This window comes from Musca autumnalis, unplaced genomic scaffold, assembly GCF_047663935.1.
Source record: "Musca autumnalis isolate F117 unplaced genomic scaffold, ASM4766393v1 scaffold_4, whole genome shotgun sequence".
Lineage (NCBI taxonomy): Eukaryota > Metazoa > Arthropoda > Insecta > Diptera > Muscidae > Musca > Musca autumnalis.
Window position 1 is genome coordinate 94,300,625 of NW_027411977.1, and position 13,550 is coordinate 94,314,174.

Below are 13,550 nucleotides of genomic sequence, written 5' to 3' on the forward strand. Positions count from 1 at the left end.
AACACAAAAGGCGTAACCCATATTATTTGAATATTAAACAGCAGTACAAACAATTTAGTCTTTGATTTTTGCAGCAATTATAATGCCAGAGGGAGGGTATTTTGAGCTGATTACGGAAATGTATAATTTCCTTTGGGGCGGATCCGGTTATCCGGTTATTTGATCCGAAAGTCCGGATTCAAAAACCGGGTTAGACCCGGTTCTACTGAACCTATTACTACAAAGTGGGTGTCGTTTGGAAGCTTATAGAAATACTTATCACATGGCGTGGTTATTTTAACCGGCTCCTCTCTTATGCGGCTTATTTCCCTATATGTTTAATTCGACTCTTATGCGGCTTATTTCCCTGTATGTTTAATTTTACTCTCAGATGACGATACCTCATTACTGGGGATTCCGTTTTAAAAATTATAAAGGCCATTCTTGTTGCAAATTTTTAAAGCTACCACTTTTACAATGTTGTTTTCATTAAATCAAGCTCGAGGTCATTTGTTATTAGTAATTTTTATTTATTTTCGATATTTCGCAATTTCTTGAATTGCATCTTCAGGAATTATGATCTACAACAAAGGTAACAAATATAGAAAAATATAAAAAACATGAATATCACAGTAGTTTAATAAGCTATAACAAGAAAAAAACATACTAACAGTTCGCAATAATCACGTAAAAATAAAAAAAATAAAAAAAACACAAGCATTTACTTAAAGCTAGGGTAGCATCTCTACCATCGTCTTCTAATGTAAATATTGCACTGACTATTTATTTGAATATTGCGATCTCCTTATGTTCTTAGCTTTGCTAATTAAACCTCTGTAACAAAGAGCACTGTTGTCGACGTCGCTTTTGAAGTTCATACGCCTTGTTGTTGGTACATTGTTTTTTTCTTGTTATAGCTTATTAAACTACTGTGATATTCATGTTTTTTATATTTTTCTATATTTGTTACCTTTGTTGTAGATCATAATTCCTGAAGATGCAATTCAAGAAATTGTGAAATATCGAAAATAAATAAAAATTATTAATAACAAATGACCTCGAGCTTGATTTAATGAAAACAACATTGTATAACAAAAAGGTCGAAGAAAATTCAATATTTAACAATTACCACCACTTTTACTTTAGGCGGTTTTTGTAACTCGAATAACTTTTTGCACCAAAATTCAGATTTGTGGGAATTTTGGATATTTCCCCTTTTACGCAGGTCATAGCCAAAACCCAGGTTTGGTAACATGTCGAAAGTTTTAATAAGAAAGTGATTGAAGTGTCTAATTGAAGATGATATCTGAAGACCGACCTATGCCATGATTTAAATAAACCTCCCAAGAACAACAAAAAAGTAAGTGGTTATTTTAAAGACAAGCGAACCGGCTAAAATAACCGAAGTAACCGGGTCTGCTTCCTCAAAAAATATATGTTTCCTTGAAGAGCGAAATTATACCTATATTTTAAAACAAATTCCAACAAAATCGGAGCGTGTTGAGTAGAGTTATTTCATGTTAGAGTAATTTTATGCAAAAATAGCCCATTTAACCCACATGTGTAATCGAAAGCACAACGGGAACGAAGGTAGGGTTTGTTGCGCTGATTACGGATAAATATAGTTTTCACTGGTGGTGGATCCGGAAATACCTAACACATAGTGTGGTTATTGTCACCCGTTCGCCCAAAAATGTACTTACGCCGCTAATTTTTATTTGGCCTTTATATCGCGATATCTCAAAAATGGTAATTTTGGCAAATAATACAGACCATTCATGTAGATAATTGTTAAATCTACAACTTTTACTCTAGTCGGCTTTTGCTAAGTCTTAGCGTTTCTGAGAAAAATTAAATAAAAACTGAATAATGCCTCCAAAAATTACCTTTGTCCCCGAAAAACTTTTTTTGCTCACATGGGATCGATGAGGACTTCTTGGACGTTGCTTCTAATGGTAAACCCTAGCTCTCCACCAAAATCCAGCTTTATAGTACGTTTATATCTAACCGGATTTAAAAAACCCACTGGGTTTTAAATGTCAATTCCATTACATATACGTCAAACAAATCCTCATAAAGAAGGTTAACCCCGCAAAAAGCTCTAATATAAACAGCATATTATGGGAATTTTTGCTGTTTCCCTCTTATACGCATGTCTATTTTGACTGGGCTATTTAAGTGTTATAAAAATTTGTAGGTAAAGTATTCTTGAAATACATTACGTGCTCCTAATGGACATTGTCACTAATCATAGTGCTAATGAATTAATCCTTTGGAGGAAAGGAACACTCAACATTATTTGCAGTGCTGGTTGGAATATACAGTTCTGCTAATTGTGATCCATTGAAATATCACCGTTAAGATTTGGAATTGAACCCAACAACGCCAGATTGCTAGTTAAAAGTTCGCTTAGCCGCTTAGGCCAATAAACTAGTTCTAATTTAATTACAATGTTTCATTTATACTACTTTCTTCAAATGTATACTCAATAAATTGTGGGTTACGTCGTTTGACATTTCAGAAAAATACAATACCAAAAGACGTAATCCACACAGCTTCTAGCATTCTGGAAATAAATTTAGTTTTTTCCATGGTTTAATAAGAAAGGTTAGCCAAAGCCTTATGTCAATTTAAATTTTTTCATTCGAGTATGCCTAAAACTTCACAACAATATAAACAAACTGTGTATGTGTGTGTGGTGTTTGAATAATATGCCAAACAATTTTAAAAACAATCGAATTCAATGATTTTTAAAATTGTTTTTAGACCATTTGTATGGAAGAAATTGGTGAGTTTTGCATTGAAACAATCAGTTTATCATATTCACAACTCGATTATGTGGAGAAAACTTAACTCTTCATTCATTTTTCGCGTTTTTTATAAAATGATCAAAAAATGAATTGTAAACAAACCCACTTGTTGCTTTTATTTTGAAGTTTTAGGAATTCAAGAAAAACAAGGGTTCTATAGATTTTTTTCATTTAAATCTACCTCTTTACATATACCATGGTTTTTTCCAAAAATATATTTCTTCTCTGTCTTAAAACACGATACTAAAAATGTTCGATATTTTATAACACCGTTTTCATTTTATAACGTTTTTTGCTTCTCCTGTAAAGTTTTATTTTTGTGGGTTACGTCTTCCGGCATTTATGAGGACGATATGTATATTGGCGTGATAAGCACTGCAAGCCCTATCTGTGGTAAAACTTTCAGGTCGATCCGAATCCAGTCCAAACCAGGGTTTCGGAGTCGGAGTCGAGCAATTTTGCTGGAGTCGGAGTCGGAGTCTGAGTCGAAAAAAATAACTCGACTCCGGGCAAAATTTTTTCTACGTTATAGAAGTATAACGTGAAATTTGGAACAAGAACGTTTTTTAAATGGTTTTATTTAGCTCACCCCGTTTGTTTTATTAAAAGGTTTTTTATTTATTATTTATTCTTGGGTCAAATTTAGTAATTCAAATTTCACCCTCTTCCTGTCAACCGATTAATCTGAAATTTTGTATACACTTTGGATTTTGGTGACAATACAATTATATTTATTCATTATCATTATAAATTCAAGATGGCGGCCGCTACAAAATGGCGGATAACGTAGGTTTTATCAATCCCATCAATATGGGTATCAAATGAAAGTGCTCAGCAAGCAGAATACAATATACTATAAAAAATTGAAATCCAAGATGGCGGCCGATACAAAATGGCGGATAACGTAGGTTTTATCAATCCCATCAATATGGGTATCAAATGAAAGGGCTCAACAAGCAGAATACAATATACTATAAAAAATTGAAATCCAAGATGGCGGCCTCTACAAAATGGCGGATAACGTAGGTTTTATCAATCCCATCAATATGGGTGTCAAATGAAAGTGCTCAACCAGTAGAATACAATGTACTATATAAAATTAAAATCTAAGATGGCGGCCTCTACAAAATGGCGGATAACTTAGGTTTTATCAATCCCCTCAAAATGGGTATCAAATGAAAGGTCTCAACAAGTAGAATACAATTTACTATGCAAAATTGAAATCTAAGATGGCCGCCGCTACCAAATGACTGTTAACAATTTTTTATCAATCCCACCAATATGGTTATCAAATAAAAGGGCTTAACAAGAAGAATACAGTGCACTACACAGTACATCTTATACACCCGAAAGCCATACAGTTTCCAGCTAAGTACAATTACAATGTTGCCTTTAATACTATCATGGGCTTCTACTATACATAAAATGCAGGGCAGCACTGTGGATCACGAAGTCGTATACTTAGGTGCGAAACTGTTTGAAGAAGGTCAAGCCTACGTGGCTCTTAGTAGAGTAAGATCTTTGCAGGGACTACGTATAGAGGAGTTGGACTGCAATAACGGGCAAGAAACCTTGCAATAATGAAGCACTAAACGAATTAAACAGAATGCGAAATAAAAACTAAAAACTAGAAAATAAAAATAGGTAAATAAACTTTTTAAGTTAAACGGTTTTATGTTAAACATACATTGCAATGTTTAAGATAAATGTACTAAAAACCAAAAAATAATAAAATAGATACAGTCGTGGGAATTATAAACATATGCATAGACTAGACAAAAATAAAACCGTGGGGCACGTCAATTGTCTACAAATTATCGACTTAATGTGCGATAGAAGAATCGTTTAATTCGTCGTTAGGCAGTTGGCCCGCAGACGGTGAGGAAATTACTTACTATTTCTTGCTCATGGAAATTCCAATAGTTATACACTCCATGTAAATAAAAGAGATGTTTCAACTAGTTTATCGTTGGACATTCACACTGCTGCCTGGCGAGGAAGCGTTTCACTGCTCGTAGTTTGTCTTTAATCGACAAAGTACTACTCGCTCACCACTATGAAACCCTAAAACTCGCTTATAATCGAGCTTGCTAGCTTGTTTCCACATTCTAGCCCTACTTATCACACGTCCATCGTTGTCGGTTGAACAACTGCCTAATTATAGTGTAACATTACAAAACAAACATTTTAATCAACGATTGTAGACAATTGACGTGCCCCACGGTTTTATTTTAGTCTAGTCTATGCATATGTTTATAATTCCCACGACTATATCTATTTTATTATTTTTTTGGTTTTTAGTACATTTATCTTAAACATTGCAATGTATGTTTAACATAAAACCGTTTAACTCATGGTTTAATAAGAAAGGTTAGCCAAAGCCTTATGTCAATTTAAATTTTTTCATTCGAGTATGCCTAAAACTTCACAACAATATAAACAAACTGTGTATGTGTGTGTGGTGTTTGAATAATATGCCAAACAATTTTAAAAACAATCGAATTCAATGATTTTTAAAATTGTTTTTAGACCATTTGTATGGAAGAAATTGGTGAGTTTTGCATTGAAACAATCAGTTTATCATATTCACAACTCGATTATGTGGAGAAAACTTAACTCTTCATTCATTTTTCGCGTTTTTTATAAAATGATCAAAAAATGAATTGTAAACAAACCCACTTGTTGCTTTTATTTTGAAGTTTTAGGAATTCAAGAAAAACAAGGGTTCTATAGATTTTTTTCATTTAAATCTACCTCTTTACATATACCATGCGTTTAACTTAAAAAGTTTTTTTTACCTATTTTTATTTAAAAATCATTTTTTATTTTAAAAGAAATGTATAAGAAAACATATATGCAAACGGTATATTATACTAAGTTAAGGGACGATTCACAGGATATTTACTATCCTCTGAAGTGTAGTCTATTCATCCCTATTTTGTTGATCCAATTGATTCTTTACATTTTTGCAAACAAAGAAGTCTTACTGCTCTTCTCACAAAGGTCTATTGGTATTCTCATCCAGTGTTTTATGAGAAGTCATCCTTGTCTTCTATTAAAGACAGTGTGGTCTCTATGGGAAATCTTACTGAATACCCTGTGGCACAAAATGGAGAATACACACTATATCTCAAACATTTCCACACCAATGTTCAAAATTTGTATAAATTTCAGAAAAAAAGTAGAATGTATAAAAATCATAGAATAGGTAGTCAAATTTGTAAGTCGATCGGAACAATATTGCCTTAGTGTGAGCGTTGGATTGGAACAATTTATTTTATTTTGTTTGCAGCATAAACCGTGTTTTTTCGATATCGGCTACAAAAATATATGACAATTGGTTTATTAGTTTTCGAGCTAAAGTTGGCACCCCACAATGCTTTAATAAAACAGGGTTTCGTAGACGGCCTCATAACTTGTAATATTTTTCTCTTTCAGATGAAGAAAACAAAACTGCCAAAAAGTTACGTAGTTTTCTCGAAAAAAAATCAAGAAAAATTACTGTTTTTGAGCTTTACAACTGGGGGTCTCCTTTTGAGGCTAAGAACACTAAAATGTTGGCTTACATCCAGTTTGAAACTTGGTCATGCATTGCCTATAATTGTTTTGCATATAGTCCTTATGATTTGTATTGCTCCTTCATTTTCACTTAGTTTGAAAGCTTAACGATTTTCTGACGCGGAAGAATTCCGTCCAGAATATACTCGTGCAAAAAAGGATAACCGACAAAAACGTTCTAACTTTGCTATTTTTCAATGTAAGATTCGGCAGAAACAATATTGATATGTTCGAATGTATTCGAACGAATGTCCTTTATAATAAACTGTAAGGAAAAACTAACACATTAGTCTATATAGGCCAAAATATAGGAAAAAAGTTAACAATATGTGCAAATTTTATTCATTTTTAGTGGTATAGGATTTTACTCTCGGAGTCGAGCCGGAGTCGGAGCCGGAGTCGTGAAAAAATATCGTCTGGAGTCGGAGACGAGCCAAAAATACCTCGACTCCGAAACCCTGGTCCAAACATTCATCCTGCTCTTTTTTTTACAACAAGTTTTTCTTATAGGCCCTGCAACGACGGAACAATTTTTTCGGGAACAAGTCCATATTTCCTGAGATAAAGGTTCAAAATCTAAAAAAACCTGCCGGTACCAACTAAATTGGGTGGTACGTAAGATAGCCCTCGAAGCGATAAACCGATTTGATCCAAACGTTGTACATTGTATTATTTCTTACAGCCTCGAATTATGTGCGAATATCGACTACATCAGACCACTCTTTTGGGTACCTCGCACACAAAGTTTGGAAATAGTGCAGTTTTTTTTGTTTTTAAATTTTTGCCAATATATTGTCTATTCGGCCCTAATTAAGACGGTGCAAGTTTTTTTCAGTGGCAAATCCATACTTCTTTAGAAAACTAAAAAAAATCCATGTAGACGTCAGAAGTATTTTGTTTGCTTCGTTTCTTTAGGTCCGAGGCGGAGGGTATATCTCTGTCGGTGCAACTGACTGATACATTCTTACTTGTTTTTTTTGTCAAATTTTCGAGCCGAGGTTGCTGTAATTTTGTATTGTGTGTTGTCAGAGAATACAAAAGCTCAATTCGGAAAATTGTAAATATTGGTCCATGTTTTAGAAATAAAATTATCAATATAAAGTGATTTTCATCAGTTCAGATATACTACTAATCAAAAGAAGAAGCCTTAGCGTGGAGGAAGAGGTTAGTTATTTCTTAAACCCAAGAAAACTAATTGTTGCTATTTACATCAGTACAGTTCGAGGTGGAGGGTATAAAATATTACGCCCGGCCGAACTTGAGGCCCTCGTGGTGCAAAGGCATTCGATTCCCAGGCCAACATCAAATCTTCAATGGTGGCGAAGTATCCCTCGGAATAATGTTGGCGACATTTCCTGAGTATTGCAGCCTTGTAAAACTTCTTTACAAGTGGAGTCTTAAAACACATCGTTCGGACTCGGCTATAGACAGTAGATCCCATATCATTGAGCCAACAGGAATCGGGGTGCACTTGATATGAGAGAAGTCTCCCTTGTCCCTTCTGGGATGTTTGTGGAACAATTATTATATAGGCTGCTTTAACTAGTTATATAAAATCGTCAATTCAACTCGTTGCAAATTAATTTATTGTAATACCCAGGACATGGTTTCCCCATTTCTTTTATCTACCCTATTGTGCTAATCTACAATATTGTGCTCGAAACAGTTCCGAAGATAGACAAATGACGCACACTAGGAACATAATAACATATTATTGCATAAATTTGACCCACAATCATGGCAGAACTACCAGGTAGTCACACCAGCTGATCGAATATGAAAAGTCAAATCCCTTTATAAAAAAAAATATTTTTGTTGTAATTTCCCCAACAACATAAAGAAAGTTTTGACATAACATATTCAAAATTTTACGATGCCACTACCTGGGTAATTGTGCCATGCCCATAATATAAATTTCCTCACACATATTTTGTGAACACAGGTTGAGGGTTAAATATGTTTTCATCGCAGTCAGTCACCTTTTTGTGGATTATGTAAAAAATTTTCAGTTTTTATTTTTTGCCTCTCCTTCTTAAACAAAATCAATTATTACATTTGTGTTGTGTGGTATTTTCAATTGTAATCCTATTAATTTATATTTTTTGTTGGCTTGTCCTTAATAATTCATTATGAAATTGTGTTTGATGTGTTGTAAAAAAATTAAAACGTTTTTTGTTATATTGGTTACTACAGCATACTTTTAGGCTTAATGACAAATAACTTGAATGATGGATGGATAGCTGGATTGATTGAAACATTTTGACCAATTTAAATCCTTCATACGAATACGCTTTCTGCATTTTATATTTTGTTATTATATAAGTATAGTTGGGCTTCGATTCATGAAATATAATTTTATTCTGAAAAAATTTATATGTTAAATAACATAACAAGTGCATAATATCAACCACTTCCAGGAATATGCGTTGTACCCTTAATGGGTACAATAGTTGCATATGGAGTGCGAGAGCGTCACATGTAACTAAAACTACTGTTACGTTGATGCTTGATACTGCTGCAAAAATTTGATAAAGCATGTCCCTTATATTTTACTCAGTATATTTTGGTTTTGCTGCCACCCCTACCAAAAGATGCCAATCCGAAACCAAACCACTCAACAGAAAACAATATTCATGTTCGTAACCGACATCACTTACCTTCAGTGAGTCGAAGGAAAGAATACATTGTCTTTCTGCTAGTGGTTTGTTATCGAAATATTGACGAAGAACAATTTTTGTACTTTCTAAAAAGTCCATTGGACTGTCTGGTAAATGCAGTTCTATATAGTCTGGGGGTGGGTACCTGAATAAGTGTTCCTCCTTTCTATAACTTTTATCTGAAACTAATAGTTTCGTCATCAAAAACTTTATTTCCCTGGGCGAATATGGGTATGTTGATTTTCCAGTTAGTATATCAATCCACATTTCTGTACATGTACGTTCGTCATCGCGATGATAGTAGGATTCGTTTAATTCGACTTCCATAACATCATCGCTATCATCATCGGGAGATTCAGCTGTAGAATCTGCAGAGGTAGCTTCTGGGCGGCTGTAACGGCTGTTGTCATCGTCGATGTCATCATCATCATGATAGTATGTTTCGTTTATTTCGACTTCCATGATATCTTCATTGTCGTCAGATGGGAATATAGTGGGCGTAGCCCATGTATATAAATAATTTTTTTTTTTTGAAATTGCATTTGGGCTAAAATGCAGAGAGCATATATACATTCTTTTCAGATTTGTATTGCTGTTGTATTGTATATTTGTATATGTTTGCAATATCGCAATCCATCCAGGCCTAATGGAATGAAACTTGAGGCCATTATTGCCTGAGGCCTCCTTGCTGTTACATGCTGGAATGCAGCATTTCTTTTTAGATGGCATCTGCAAATGCAATAAATAAATATAATTTATGTATGTCGATAAGAAAATTAAACTCTACCAAATTTAAGTGTGTTTTTCAAATTTGTTTTGAAGCAAAAGTAAAGGTAAAGGGGAGTACACACTATCATTCAAAACTGACAGTCAACCTACTTTTGGGACAATTTTCCAGCTTTGATTTTCTGATTGTATCATTCATTGAGTGGCTGATTGTTGTTTATAAAGTTGTTGTTGTTGTTTTCCCGTCTAGGGCTTAACTTTTTTGTAAATTTACCATAAAGGCGTCATTCAATATTTTGTGATGTGAACATGTTTAGCACATGATGAATCAATGCAAATTGTCCTCCGTTAGCAGTATTTATGATGTTCGTGGAATTATCGATGTATTTATGTACATATTCGCATGTGTTTATATGTAATTTATGTGTGAATAAATGCAGTCTTCAAATTGAAATAATTCAATTGCAATATTGAAAAAATATGTGTAGCACAGAAATTTGTTTCGGAGTTAAATTTAATTATAAAAATTGAATTTTGCAGAATTATTAGCTATTCATTATGCGACATATTTACAGAAAAACGTAAAAAAAAAACAAGTAAAAATGTATGCCGACAGAGATAAACCCTCCGTCTGTGTAAATTGTAACTTTCATATATTGACAATACCAAAAGCAATACCGGCTATACATTTCTAAAGGATCTTCGAACAAATCCGAAACCGACCGATATGGACCATTTCTGAAGTAAAACTACATTTTGACAAAATATTAGGAGATTCAAAGTTTGGACGGTTGCTCCGTTCAAGAGATATAGCGTGTAGCTTTTTAGTGACATTTTTTTCAACTTTTGGGAGGAGGTACCGGAAGATCGGAATTAAACAAAGCTTGGAAAAATATTACGAAAGTCAAATTTTGGACCGAATCGTGCGCTTCATTCAGCCACATTACATGGTTCCATAGGAAGTATGGATTTGGCCCTAAAAATGTGTACCGTCGTAATGGCGGCAGCCAAAGCAAGTTATTACAATAAAGATCAAAGTGATTCGAGAGAAGGCCTTAAACTGCATTTTTTAGAAAATTTGTGTGGGAGGTACCCTAAGGAGTTGACATATGTAGTCCATATTCGAACCTGTAGTGCGATTCTCTAACTAATTTTTTGAGTTACCGACAAAAATCGGTAACATTAAATCGCAAAATTATGAATGAAAAGTTTAAATAAAAGTTACATCACCTTTGCTATCGGTAGGACTTTACGACTACTTTTTATTGGTCGCTAACTAACAGAAAAATATCGTTAAATACCGAAATTATAAGCATTTTAATTTTACCTACATTTGTCGGTACCTCAAAAAATGAGTTAGAGAATCCCACTACTGATCTCTGTCTCGTAGACATATTACGATGCCCAAAGTACGGATCACATCGGATACTCCCTTCCAGAGTTATCGTGCGCAGAAGTTTTTCGAACATTTGTGAACTTTTGTGGATGAGGTACCTGAAGGAGGGACCGATATGGCTTATCTCCTAAACTAAGTTTGGACAAAATATTACGAAGTCCAAATTTTGGACCCAGTCGACAGATCCGTTCGAGAGTTATCTTGCGCTCCAACCATTACACACGGTGTCAAAGGAATTTTTTGCAACTTTCAGGCTATTTTCTCAGGAAGTATGGATATGCCCCTAATGAAACATGTACCGTCGTAAGTGGGGCAGTGAATGCAAGTTCTTACCACAAAAATCAAAGCGATTCCAGAGCAGGTCCTAAACGGAACTATTCTTTGTTTGGGAGGTACCCAAAGGAGTAGACTGATTGAGATCCAAAATAAAGCCTGACTACGCTGCGCAACATGTTTAAGGTAGTCTTGTGCAAACAATTTGAGCTTAGGGTTTTTTGAAAGTACAGACCCAAACCCTAGTTGGTTTTTGTTGTGTCAGATCCAGCTTGGGTTTTATGGCCCCATCTAAACACGGTTAAATATTGACTTTTTAAAACAATTCTAGGTGCCACCGTGGTGCAATGGTATGCACACCCGCCTTGCCCGCTGAAGGTCGTGGGTTCGATTCCCCGGCCAGTCAACTTCAAAATTTTCAACGGTGGCAAAATACCCCTCAGTAATGTTGGCGACATTTCCTGAGTATTTCAGCAAGGTAAAATTTCTCCACAAGTGACGTCGTAGGACACGCCGTTCGGACTCGGCGATAAACAGTAGGTCCCATATCATTGAGCTGATATGAATCGGGGTGCACTCATTGATATGAGAGAAGTCTCCCTTGTCCCGTATGGGATGTTTGTGGAACAATTATTATAATATAAAGCAATTCTGGGCTTTATCTCTGAAACCTATGCGTATCTTCATATTACCTCTGAAGCAAATTTGTAGATAAGGGCAAGAATAAAGTATTTGGGAAATAATGAACTCGGAAAACTACATTTATTACCTCAAATTTTATAAAATACTAGCAAAATGCCCGCTAATTCGTATGCGGAAAGGGAATAATATGAAAATAGTGGACACTGAAAACTTTGATGTACTAATACCTATTTCAATTGATATTTAATTTCATTTAAGTACAGTTCGGATATCTTTGCCTATATTCAAAACTATATCCCAAGCGTGATACTCATTTACTCCTTTCTCCACTCTAAACTCCAACAGCTTTCCTAATATCGAATTTCACAATTTCAGCTCTACCCCTTTACACAATAACAATTTGAACCAATTTATGTCAAATTTAGTAATTTTCGTACATTTGCGGTACGTATATCCACAACCACATTCATATCTCAACCCAACCCAAAATCATGTCAAAGGAAAAACTGGGCAAACGAAGTAAAATGTGCTCTTTGTAATGGTAACCACCCCGCAAACTACAAGGGATGTGCAGTATATAAGCAAATATACTCGCAAACTTTTCCCTCACTAAGAAACAATAGGGTCACTGAAAAAACACCAAATCAACCTTCTACCACTCTACCACAACGTAATGATAACGTTTCATATTCAAATGCAACCAGAAATGCAGCAAACGTTCAAATTTCCAAACCCAATCCGAACAACCAACAACAAACCCAGCCATCTAATAAAAACTCTGAAATTCAAGAAATGCTCAATAACCTGAACTTGCTAATGCAACAAGTGACAAACCTTCTTGTGAATATTTCTCAAAAACTTTCTAATATTTAAAAATGGATTATCTCAAAATAGTTTTCTGGAATGCAAATGGTTTGTCACAACATGTATTAGAAGTGAAAAATTTCCTCCTTTCAAATCAGATTGATATCCTTCTTATATCAGAGACACATTTTACTCAGAAACACCACTTTTCCATTCCAAACTACAATTTCTACCATGTGATGCATCCAAGTGGAAAAGCACGAGGTGGATCGGGAATTCTTATAAACAAAAATATTAAACATCACCAGGGAACCCATTACTCTACCGAAGAAATACAGGCGACAAATATCATTGTTCAAGGACCTCATGGCCCTCTTACTGTCTCATCACTTTACAGTCCTCCAAGGCATAATATAAAAAAAGATCAATATATTTGTTACTTTAAAACCCTTGGCAATAAATTCATATCTTGTGGCGATTTTAACGCTAAACACACAATATGGGGATCTCGTCTTACCACTCCAAAGGGCAGGCAGCTGTACTGGGCTATACAAGAGCTAAACCTGAGAACAATAACCCCAAATTCCCCCACTTACTGGCCCACTGACCAAAATAAGACGCCCGATCTTATAGATTTCTGTGTCTGCAAAGGTATTCCAGCATTATCCGAAACATGTACAACCACTCAAGACTTATCATCTGATC